Source organism: Tyto alba, unplaced genomic scaffold, assembly GCF_018691265.1.
Source record: "Tyto alba isolate M040663 unplaced genomic scaffold, T.alba_DEE_v4.0 Super-Scaffold_9, whole genome shotgun sequence".
Taxonomy (NCBI): domain Eukaryota; kingdom Metazoa; phylum Chordata; class Aves; order Strigiformes; family Tytonidae; genus Tyto; species Tyto alba.
In genome coordinates, this window is record NW_024881330.1 from 43714291 (window position 1) to 43726656 (window position 12366).

The 12366-nt window shown below is 55.2% G+C and overlaps 1 long non-coding RNA gene across 1 annotated transcript; it reads right to left on the minus strand.

Annotated features, from left to right (window-relative positions):
- Positions 1-3403: 3403 nt before the first annotated feature.
- Positions 3404-10617, minus strand: LOC122152683. The gene is made up of 2 exons (XR_006164722.1): positions 10493-10617; positions 3404-3466 (listed from the first exon to the last, which is right to left on the minus strand). It is a non-coding gene; the product is annotated as an uncharacterized LOC122152683 (long non-coding RNA).
- Positions 10618-12366: the final 1749 nt, after the last annotated feature.

Here is a 12366-nt window from a genome sequence, read left to right on the forward strand (position 1 = left end):
GTATGATTCAAGTCACTCTCAGTATGATTCAAGTCACTCCCAGTATGATCCCAGTTGCCCATAGCGTAGTTCCAGTTGCTCCCAGTATATCCCAGTTGCCCTCAGCATGCCCTCAAACACTCCCAGTTACTCCTAGCATGCTCCCAGTCATTCCCAGTCCCTCTAAATATTACTCCAGTTGCTCCCAGTATGATCTCAGTTGCCCACACCAGTTCCAGTTGCCCCCAGTGTGCTCCTAGTCACTCCCAGTCACTCCCAATATGATCCCAGTCACTCCCGGTATGGTTCCAGTCACTTCCAGTTGACCCTAGCATGAGCCCAGCTGCTCCCCGTGTGATCCCAGTTGCCCCCAGCATGCTCCTAATCACTCCCAGTTGCCCCCAGCATGCTTCCTGTCAACCCACTATGATCCCAGTTGCCCCCAGAGTGAGCCTAGTCACTCCCAGTTGCCCCCAGCACGGTCCCAGTTGTTCCCACTATATCCCAGTTGCCTCCAACATGACCTCAGTCACTCCCATTACTTACCAGTACGATTCTCATTGCTCTCAGTATGATCCCAATTGCCTGTAATGTAGTTCCAGTTGCTCCCAGTATATCCCAGTTGCCCTCAGCATGTTCCAAATCACTCCCAGTCGTTCCCAGTTGCCCCCACCATGACCCCAGATGCTCACAGCATAGTCCCAGTCACTCCCAGTATGATCCCAGTCACCCCCAGTTGCTCCCAGCATGAGCCCAGCTGCTCCCAGTATGATCCCATTTGCTCTCAGCGTGGTCCCAGTTGCTTCCATCCCTACCAGTATGATTCCAGTTGCTCCCAGTATGACCTCAGTTGCCCACAGTATAGTCCCAGTTGCTCCCAGTGTGATCCCAGTCTCACCCAACATGTTCCTAATCACTCCCAGTTGCTCCCAGTCACCTCCAGTACGATCCCAGTCACTCCTATTATATCCCCTGTATATTCCCAATATGATCCCAGTTGCCCTCAGTGTATTCCCAGTTTCTCTCAGTGTGATCCCAATATGCCCCCCAGCACATTCCCAGTTGCTTCCAGTTGCCCCCAGCATGCTGCCAGTTGCCCCCAACATGCTCCCAGTCACTCCCAGTATGATCCCAGTCACCCACTGGGTACTTCCCAGTATATCCCAGTTGCCCCCAGCATGTTCCCACTCACTCCCAGTCACCCTCAGGGTGATCCCACTTTCTCCCAGTCACTCCCGTTCACCCGCAGTGTGCTCCCGGTATGATCCCAGGGGCTCCCAGTATGATCCCAGTTACCCCCAGCATGGTCCCAGTTCCTCCCAGTGTGCTCCCAGTGGCTCCCAGTATGAACTCAGTTGCCCACAGCATAGTTCCAGTTTCTCCCAGTATATCCCAGTCTCCCCCAGCACGGTCACAGGCACCTCCAGTCACTCCCAGTTGCTTCCAGTTTGGTCCACACTGCTCCCAGTTCCTCCCAGTCTGATACCAGTTGCTCCTAGTGCGCCCCCAGCACACTCCCAGTCACTCCCAGTTGCCCCCCAGCATGATCTCACTTCCCCCCAGTATGGTCCAAGTCACTTCCAGTGTGGTACTACTTGCTCCCAGTAACTCCCAGTTGCACCAGCATGGTCCCAGTTACCCCCCCTCCCCATAATCCCACTTCCTCCCAGTATGGTCCCAGTTTCTTCCAGCATGGTCCCAGTTGCTCCCAGTGGCTCCCAGTTGGCCCCCCCAGCGTGGTCCCAGTGGCTCGTGGTATGTTCCCAGTGGCTCCCGGTGGCGGGGTCAGGCGGGGCAGCCGAGGGGGCGCAGGGTGTGCAGGAAGTCCAGCAGGGGGCGGCAGGGCGTGGCTGGGGCGCAGCGGGGGCGGGGCGGCACCTCCTCCACCCAGGGGTGGGGACCCAGCAGGAACTGGGGGCTGGGGGGGACGGTGACACGGGGACGGGGGGACACGGGGGGACAGTTGGGGTCAGTTGGGGACACTTGGGGACACAGGGACATTGGGGGACATTTGGGGACAGTTGATGACGGGGGGGACATGAGGGACACATGGGGGACATTTGGGGACATGGGGACACAGGGGACATTTGGGGACATTTGGGGACACTTGGGAATATGGGGGACATGGGGGGACATTTGGGGAGACTTGGGGACAGTTGAGGACATGGGGACACATGAAGACACATGGGGGACATTTGGGGATATTTGGGGACATGGGTGGACATGAGGGACATTTGGGGATATTTGGGGATATTTGGGGGGACAGGGGGACATGGGGGACAGTTGGGGAAATGGGGGGACATGGGGACATGGGGGGACATGGGGGACAGTTGGGGAAATGGGGGGACATGGGGACATGGGGGACATGGGGGACATTTGGGGACACGGGGTTATTTGGGGACAGCTGAGGACATGGGGGAACATGGGGGACATGAGGGATATTTGGGGACACTTGGGGTCATGTGGCACATGGGGACATTTGGGGACAATTGAGGACAGTTGGGGACATGGGGGGCATTTGGGGATACTTGAGGACTTTTCAGGACATGGGGGGACACGGGGGACACTTGGGGACATGGGGATGGGGGGGACATGGGGACCTTCGGGGACCTTTGGGGACATTTGGGTCCCTTCTCACCATCCATTGGTGTCCATCCCCGCCCCATCAGCAGGATCCTCTGAGGGGGGCGGACCCTCAGCGGGCAGCTGCCCCGCCCTAGCACCTGGCCACGCCCCCCGGGGCCACCTCTGCCGCCCAGTTGGGACCAGTCAGCACCAGTAACAACCAGTACACACCAGTAACGCCTCCAGCGCAGCTCACACCCCCACACACACACCCCCCAGCTTTCCCAGTCCGGCCCAGTTCAGTCTCAGGCTCTCCCAGTGTGACTCAGGGTCCCCACTGTGCCACCCCAGTATGGCCCAGTACATCCCAGTGCTCCCCAGTATAACTCAGGGCCCCCTCTAGCTTCACCCCAGTATGGTCCAGCATATCCCAGTTCCCCCTAGTATGGCCCAACCCCCCTCCCAGTATGGCCCAGGGACCCCCATGGTGCTCTTATGCCCCTCCAGTGCTCCACCAGCACCTCTCTGTACATCCCAATATAGACCAGTATTGTCCCACAGCGCCCTCTAGTGGCCCTTCAGCCCCTCCCAGTGCCCCCAGGCTCCTCTCCCAGTCCTCTCACCCTCTCCCAGTGTGCCCCTCCAGTCCTCCCAGTCTCCCCAGTTTCCATCCCAGTCCACCCAGTTTCCACTCCCACTCCCTCACAATCCCCCCAGTCTCCTTTCTCAGTCCACCCAGTCCCTCCCAATGCCCCCATTCTTCCCCCAGTCCTCTCAACCCCCACCCCCAGTTTCCCCCTGAGCACCTCCCAGTCCCTCCCAGTCCCCCCAGTCCCACCTCCCAGTAGAACCTCCAGGATTTCGATCTCAAAGGCCAGGAAGGGCCCAACCTCACTCTGGGCCAGTGCTTGAACCACCAGTGCTGGGGTCAGGGGACAAGGTCATGGGGGTCAGGGGTCATGGGGGTCACAGGGGTCAAGGGCATAGGGGTCAGAGTCATGGGGATCCTGGGGTCAAGGTCATGGGGGTCAGGGTCACGGGGGTCACAGGGGTTAGGGTCACAGCAGTCATGGGGTCAAGGTCACAGGGGTCATGGTCACAGGGGTCACAGGGGTGTTGTGGTTTGAACCTACTCAGCAGCTAAATGCCACACAGCCGCTCACCCACCCTCCCCCCACTTGGGAATGGGGAGGGAATCGGAGGGGCAAAGGGAGACTCACGGGTTGAGATAAAAACAGTTTAATAATAGTAACAGAATAATACCCTGACAGCAGTATCAGCGGGTAATGTACAATACAGCTGCTCACCACCCGCCGACCCACACCCGCCTGCTCCCAGCCAGCAATCCCAAACACACAGGCCCCACAGCCCCACTCCCAGAAGTGGCCCCTCTCCCAGCCCTCTCCTGCCTTTATATGGTGAGCATAATGTCACGTGACATGGACTATCGGCCAATCCCGGCCCAGCCCTCCAGCTGTGCTCCCCCCGCCCCCGCACACAGGTGAGGGCACTGGGGCCTGGGGAGCCCCTGGGGTCTCAGGGGGCTGCAGCTCCTCCCGCTGCTAAAACGAACAGGAACTCTAGTCCAGCCCCAACCAGGACAGTATCCACCCCTTATTCCATATCATTTTACATTATGCTCATGTTCCATATTTCTAATACATTATTGTTATTTACAATCCTCTTCCTTGGTCAAAGACATACGCATACAGATGTCATTCCCTCAGTCCATGGTCCATCACTGCAGGATGTATCATGAGTTGACTTGGTCCATAGCTTCAGGTTCCATCTGTCATAACAGTCCCTTCAGGCAGGAGGAGCGATGCTCAGTCCGTAGGGCAGAGGTGTCCTTGGACTTGACAGGAGGATGGCATGCAGTCTCTGTTGCAGCTGGAGCTGATGCATCTGATGCTGTCTGTATTCACAGTCTGCGGCTGTCGCTGGGCATCAGTTGCTGGAACCAGTCCTATTTTCATCCACGTTCATGTTTGCCATAACAAAGCATTGGTAGGGTGGTGTGGTTACTAATCTAATACAGCTTATTGGCTATTTTCACCTAACATTAAGTCCCCTTGAGGTACACATCAGACTTCCCCGTCCTTCTGCATTACCCACCAAGTGCACCCGGGTCCTTGGGCAAAGGTAATCCCACGGATGGGCTTACCTTTACCTGAAGGAGGTATAACCCAGACGGTCTTCCCCAGCATGTTTTTAGGGTGCACTACCGGGACTCTGTCTCCATCTACAATATGCAGAATGTTTGACTGGGCAGGGCCAGCCTGGTTGGCAGATCCTCTTGTATTGACTAACCAGGTGGCCTTTGTTAAATGTGTGTCCCAATGCTTAAAAGTTCCGCCTCCCATTGCTCTCAGCATGGTCTTTAGTAACCCATTATACCGCTCAATTTTCCCGGAGGCCGGGGCATGACAGGGGATATGATATATCCACTCAATGCCATGTTCTTTTGCCCAGGTGTTTATAAGATTATTTCGAAAATGAGTACCATTATCTGACTCAATTCTATCTGGGGTGCCATGCCGCCACAGGACTTGTTTTTCAAGGCCCAGAATAGTGTTCCGAGCAGTGGCATGGGGCACAGCATATGTTTCCAGCCATCCGGTAGTTGCTTCTACCATTGTGAGCACATAACACTTTACCATGCCGAGTTTGTGGGAGCGTGATGTAATCAATCTGCCAGGCCTCCCCATATCTATACTTTAACCATCTCCCTCCATACCAAAGAGGTTTTAACCGCTTGGCCTGCCTGATTGCAGCACATGTCTCACATTCATGGATAACCTGTGATATAATGTCCATAGTTAGGTCCACCCCTCGGTCACGAGCCCATCTATATGTTGCGTCTCTTCCTTGATGGCCCGAGGAGTCATGGGCCCAACGAGCCATAAATTTTTCGCCCTTATGCTGCCAGTCCAGATCTACTTGGGCCACCTTAATCTTTGCAGCCTGGTCCACCTGGTGGTTGTTTTGATGTTCTTCCGTTGCTTGATTTTTGGGTATATGAGCATCTACGTGGCGTACTTTCACAACCAAGTTCTCTATTCGAGCAGCAATATCTTGCCACAAATCAGCAGCCCAGATGGGTTTGCCTCTATGCTGCCAGCCACTCTGTTTCCACTGTCGCAACCACCCCCACAGGGCATTTGCCACCATCCATGAATCAGTGTAGAGATAAAGGACTGGCCATTTTTCTTGCTCGGCGATACTTAAGGCCAGCTGGATGGCTTTCACTTCTGCAAATTGACTGGATTCACCCTCTCCTTCAACAGCTTCTGCGACCTGATGTGTGGGGCTCCATACAGCATCCTTCCACTTCCGATGTTTCCCTACAATGCGGCAGGACCCATCGGTAAATAAGGCATATTGCTTCTCATTATCCGGTAGCTCATTATATGGCGGTGCCTCTTCAGCTCGGGTCACTTCTTCCTCTGGTGACATTCCAAAGTCTTTGGTCTCTGGCCAATTTGTAATTACTTCTAGTATTCCTGGGCAGTTGGCGCTTCCTATTCGAGCCCGTTGTGTGATGAGCGCGACCCACTTACTCCACGTAGCATCAGTTGCATGATGTGTCGAGGGGACCCTCCCTTTGAACATCCAGCCCAGTACCGGCAGTCGGGGTGCCAAGAGGAGCTGTGCTTCTGTACCAATCACTTCTGAAGCAGCTCGAACCCCTTCATATGCTGTCAGTATCTCTTTTTCAGTTGGAGTATAACGGGCTTCAGATCCTCTATATCCTCGACTCCAGAATCCCAGGGGTCGACCCCGAGTCTCGCCTGGTGCCCTCTGCCAAAGACTCCAGGTAGGGCCATTCTCCCCGGCTGCAGTGTAGAGCACATTTTTAACATCATGTCCTGCCCGAACTGGCCCAAGGGCTACAGCATGACGATTTCTTGTTTAATTTGTTCAAAAGCTTGCTTTTGTTCAGGGCCCCATAAAAAGTAATTTTTCTTTCGGGTCACTTGATAAAGAGGGCTTACAATCTGACTGTAATTTGGAATATGCATTCTCCAGAAGCCTATCACACCTAAGAAAGCTTGTACTTCCTTTCTGCTGGTTGGTGGAGACATAGCTGTTATTTTATTAATCACATCCATTGGAATCTGACGACGTCCATCTTGCCATTTGATTCCTAAAAACTGAATCTCCTGTGCAGGGCCCTTGACTTTACCTCGTTTTATGGCGAAGCCAGCTCTCAAAAGAATTTTAACTATTTTCTCTCCCATCTCAAAAACCTCTTCTGCTGTATTCCCCCATATAATGATGTCATCAATGTATTGTAAATGTTCTGGAGCTTCACCCTGTTCCAGTGCAGTGTGGATCAGTCCATGGCAAATAGTGGGACTGTGTTTCCACCCCTGGGGCAGTCTGTTCCAGGTGTATTGGACACCCCTCCAGGTGAAAGCAAACTGTGGCCTGCATTCTGCTGCCAGAGGGATGGAGAAAAAGGCATTGGCGATATCAGTTGTGGCGTACCACTCGGCTGCCTTTGACTCCAATTCATACTGAAGCTGCAGCATGTCTGGCACAGCAGCACTTAATGGTGGTGTGACTTCATTCAGGCCCCGATAGTCCACTGTCAGTCTCCACTCTCCATTAGACTTCTGCACTGGCCATATGGGGCTGTTGAAGGGTGAGCGAGTCTTGCTGATCACCCCTTGGCTCTCGAGTTGACGAATCAGTTGGTGGATGGGAACTACAGAGTCTCTGTTGGTGCAATATTGCCGTCAGTGCACAGTCGTGGTAGCGATCGGCACCTGTTGCTCTTCAACCTTCAGCAGTCCCACAGCAGAAGGATCCTCTGAGAGCCCTGGCAGAGTGGACAGCTGTTTAATTTCTTCTGTCTCCAAGGCAGCTATACCAAAAGCCCACCGGTACCCTTTTGGGTCCTTAAAATACCCTCTCCGGAGATAATCTATTCCAAGAATACAGGGAGCTTCCGGGCCAGTTACAGCAGGTTGCTTTTGCCACTCATTTCCAGTTAGGCTCACCTCAGCCTCCAACACAGTCAGCTGTTGAGAACCTCCTGTCACTCCTGAGATACAGATAGCCTCTGTCCCTTGGAAATTCGACGGCATCAGGGTGCACTGGGCACCAGCGTCTACCAAAGCCTTATACTCCTGGGGATCCGATGTGCCAGGCCATCGAATCCACACAGTCCAGTAAACACGATTGTCCCTCTCCTCCACCTGGCTGGAGGCAGGGCCTCTCTAATGCTGCTCATAGTATCCATTGTTGATGAAGGGGTTAGTGCAGTCTGTGCGAACCTTGGTCTCATCCTGGTTACTCACTTCTTGTAAGTACGACTCAGAAGTTCTCCTCATAGGATCAGGAGCAAAGTCAATTCTTCTACGCTGTTTGGGTAACTGATTAGCTGAGACTGGAGCAGCACTTATCCTGGAAGAACCTTGATTTGTAGCCATTCTTCCTTCCAACTCTCGGACCAGCTCTCTTAGAACGTAGGTGGGTTTCCCGTCCCATTTCCTCATATCTTCTCCATGGTCACGCAGGTAATACCATAGGTTCCCCCGTGGTGTATACCGTCTCGCTTGAGTAGGGAGTCGTTTGCTCCTGATAGCTGAGACCTTAGTCTGTGGAGGTGGAGAGTAGGACATGTCCTCTTTGAGTTGTCGGACTTCTTGTGACAGTTCCTCCACAGCCGCGACGATGGAAGAAGAGAGACTTTCTTCGTAGTGCCGGAGTCGGCGAGCCAAGTCATCCGTAGCTGGTCCCTCTTCGTCTCTCCAGTCAAATACTGCTAGTGCATTCGAATGTGAAGATGGAGCACTCCGTATAAACTTCTGCCACATGGGCCGGCTGCATTGGACTCCATCTGGGTCTGTGGGTAGCCGCGCATCGTCTGGATCATAATAAACCATCTCCCGCACAGCCAGTTCCCTCAGGTATTGGATACCTCTCTCCATGGCAGTCCACTTACTTAGATGACATGTAAGATCTTCTTTGAAGGGATATCTGTCCCTCACACCTGACAGTAGTCATCTCCAAAGGCTGAGCGTTTGTGTCTTTCTTCCAATAATCTTGTCAATGCCTGCATCCCTGGACAGGGATCCCAGTTGCCTGGCTTCTCTACCTTCTAATTCCACACTGTTGGCCCCGCTATCCCAGCATCGGAGCAGCCAGGTAAGGAGGTGTTCGCCTGGATGGCAGCTGAAATCCTTTCTCATGTCTCGTAGTTCACTCAGGGATAGAGATCGGGTGATTACCACTGGCTCTGCCTCCTCCTCCTGTTCTTGTGAGGGCCCTGGTTCATCATCATCTTTTATAATGCGAGGGGATTTTTTAGTGTATTTCTTCTTCTGTATGGGAGCAACTGATACTGTTGTGGAATGATGCTCCAGTTCACGCGCAGTACTTATCGTAGGGGTCGGATTGGCTGCAGCGTCGGTCGCCTGAGTTAGAGTGGCTGCAGTGCCTGGTGGGGGTGTCAGAGTGGTTGCAGTGCCGGTTGTTTTGCTCGCAGATGCAGAGACGTCTTCCTTTTGAGGGTACTGCATGGTGGCAAGCAGGGTTCGGTAGCCACGGGCCAGGCCCCAGCATGTTGCAATGATCTACGTCTCTCTTGAGGTGTCAGGATGACAGCACACCTTTTCTGAATATTTTACTAATTTCTCAGGATCCCGCACTTGTTCAGGGGTGAAATTCCAAAACATTGGAGGTCCCCACTGTCCTAGGTACTTGCCCATGCTACCCCACACTCCCAACCACTCATAACTCTGCAACCCTGGGGTAGACCTCTGGTTGGTATTCAGAAACAGTTGCTTAACCCGAAACAGAACCTGAACCACAGTCAGGAACACTACAGCTTCCAGAAACAAGACAACAACATTAATATGAGCATTCCATGGATATTCAGAGTTCTCAGCATTCTCAAGTATACTTGCAAGTAGCTTGGAGAAGGGGAAGATGGAAAAAGGTATCTCCCCCTTGGGTGGGCTTTCTGAGGAGAAAAGGTGGAGGGTATAGTTACTAACCCACTCCAGTAGGTGCCCCATAACTCCCAGGACCGAAGATTTTATCATGCCATAAATTAGAGTTACATAATACAGCAAGGCAAAAATCTTAATCCAATTCCCACGGGTAATAAGCAACGACATGGGGACTACATATGTTAAGTAATGTGATGTATAACACAACTGCAGCAACAAATCCCACGATTTTAGGAGCCAAGCAAATGACATTATAACAGGATGGGCAGTCGGCATTATAACAAACTTGATAGTACCCACAGATCAAATCTGTTATTATCTCAACCCTTCGTGCCCCACGTTGGGCGCCAAAAAGGACTGTTGTGGTTTGAGCCTACTCAGCAGCTAAACGCCACACAGCCGCTCACCCACCCTCCCCCCACTTGGGAATGGGGAGGGAATCGGAGGGGCAAAGGGAGACTCGTGGGTTGAGATAAAAAACAGTTTAATAATAGTAACAGAATAATACACTGACAGCAGTATCAGCAGGTAATGTACAATACAGCTGCTCACCACCCGCCGACCCACACCCGCCTGCTCCCAGCCAGCAATCCCAAACACACAGGCCCCACAGCCCCACTCCCAGAAGTGGCCCCTCTCCCAGCCCTCTCCTGCCTTTATATGGTGAGCATAATGTCACGTGACATGGACTATCGGCCAATCCCGGCCCAGCCCTCCAGCTGTGCTCCCCCCACCCCCGCACACAGGTGAGGGCACTGGGGCCTGGGGAGCCCCTGGGGTCTCAGGGGGCTGCAGCTCCTCCCGCTACTAAAACGAACAGGAACTCTCGTCCAGCCTGAACCAGGACAGTGGGTCACAGAGGTTGGAGGGTCAAGGAGGCTCCTGAGGTTTGGAGGAGTCATGAGGGTCAGGGGTCAGGCTTCGCTGGGGTCAAAGGGGTTACTGGGGCGCTGGGGTCAGGGGTCAAGGTCGGGGTCAAGGGTCACCATAGTTGATGTGGGGGCTGTAGCAGGCAAAGTCCAGGTGATCGCCCAGCATCAGGGCCGGCAATGCCCGCCAGAGGCGGGGGCACACGCCTGGAGGGGCGGGGAGGTGCATCGCAGGCTGAAACCCCTGCACCCCCCCCAATTCTCCCCCCAACAAGATATCGGGGTGTCCCCCCAGATTTCGGGGTCCCCCCTGCCGTGGTCCCACCTTGGGCACAGAGGTAGAGCTGGGAGGAGCAGAGGGTGGGTGGCACACTGCTCCTGTGGGGGTCGCTGTAGGACACAGTGCAGTGCTGAGCTGGAGGGGATGGAGTCAGTGGGGAGACATGTCCCCACCCTGCCCCAGGACCCACCCACTAGTGCTCCACCCACAGCAGAGCTCTGCCCCCCACCCAGAGCCCACCCACAAATACACCTCATCCTTCTGGTCACGCCCACCCATTCTGGCCACGCCAATTCAATATGGCCACGCCCACCCCTTTCTGGCCACACCCACCCAGCTCATAGTAGTCGTAGATAGCCGCCATGGCCGGCTGGATCTGCCCCAGGACCACCTCCTGGGTGGCCCCGAAGCTGATGCACTGGCGCCGCGTGGGGACCTGGGGGGACACAGGGGATGTGGGGGGACACAGGGGGGTGGACACGGGGGGGGACACGGGGGGACACAGGGGGACAGAGGGGACAGGGGCTGGGGGTGCCCCACCTCGTCAAGGTAGATGACCAGCCGCGTCCTGCTGAGCTCGTAGTGGCTGATCCAGCGATCGACCACGTCCCGCAGCCGGGGGGGAACATGGTGACACTCCAACAGTGCACCCCGATGCCTGACACCCCCTGTGCCCTCGCACCCTGACACCCCGACACTCCAACACCTGACACCCCCCGCACCCCAACACCCCAACACCCTCAACACCCCTGAACACCCCCAACACCCCAAGACCCCAACACCCCCCCAGCACCCCAAAATCCCCAAACCCCCTCAACACCCCCAGTACCCCCAACAACCCAGACACCCCCTAATACCCCAATAACACCCAACACCCCCCAACAAACCCCAAGAAACCCCAACCCCCAACACCCCCAACACTCTAACACTCCCCAACACCCCCCAAGAAACCCCAAGAAACCCCAACAAACCTCAGCCCCCCAACACCCCCAACACCCCCAACACCCCCAACACCCCAACACCTCCCAAGAACCCCCAACACCCCTACACCCCAACACCCCCCCCACAACACCCCCCAACACTCCAACACCACCACATCCCCCAACACCCCCAACACCCCAACACCCTCAACACCCCTGAACACTCCAACACCCCCAACACCCCCTAACACCCCCAACACCCTCAACACCCCTGAACACTCCAACACCCCCAACACCCCCAACACCCCCTAGCACCCCCAACACCCCCAACACCCCAAAACTCCCAACACTCCCCAAAACCCCCAACACCCCCAACACCCCAACACTCCCCAACGCACCCCAAGAAACCCCAACAAACACCAACCCCCCAACACACCTCAACACCCCCAACACCCCCCAACTCCCAACACCCTCGAACACCCCAACCCCCCACACCCCAACCCCCCCCGCCCGTACCATGTCCGAGGTCGAGCCGATGGGGCCTGAAGCCGCTGAGCAGGGACATCTCGGCCATGGCCATTCCCGACAGCTCCACCCCCGCCTCCTGCCTGTGCCAGGACACACCCCTCAGGGGGCGGAGCCACACACCACACCCCCACACCCCGCCCTGCCAGGGAATGGGAAGCCCCACCTCCCTGTCCAGGCATGACAGGAAGCCCCGCCCCCATCTCCAGGCAGAATGGGGAGTACCGCCCCTTCTCCCAAGCGGAACAGGAAGACCCACCCCCTTC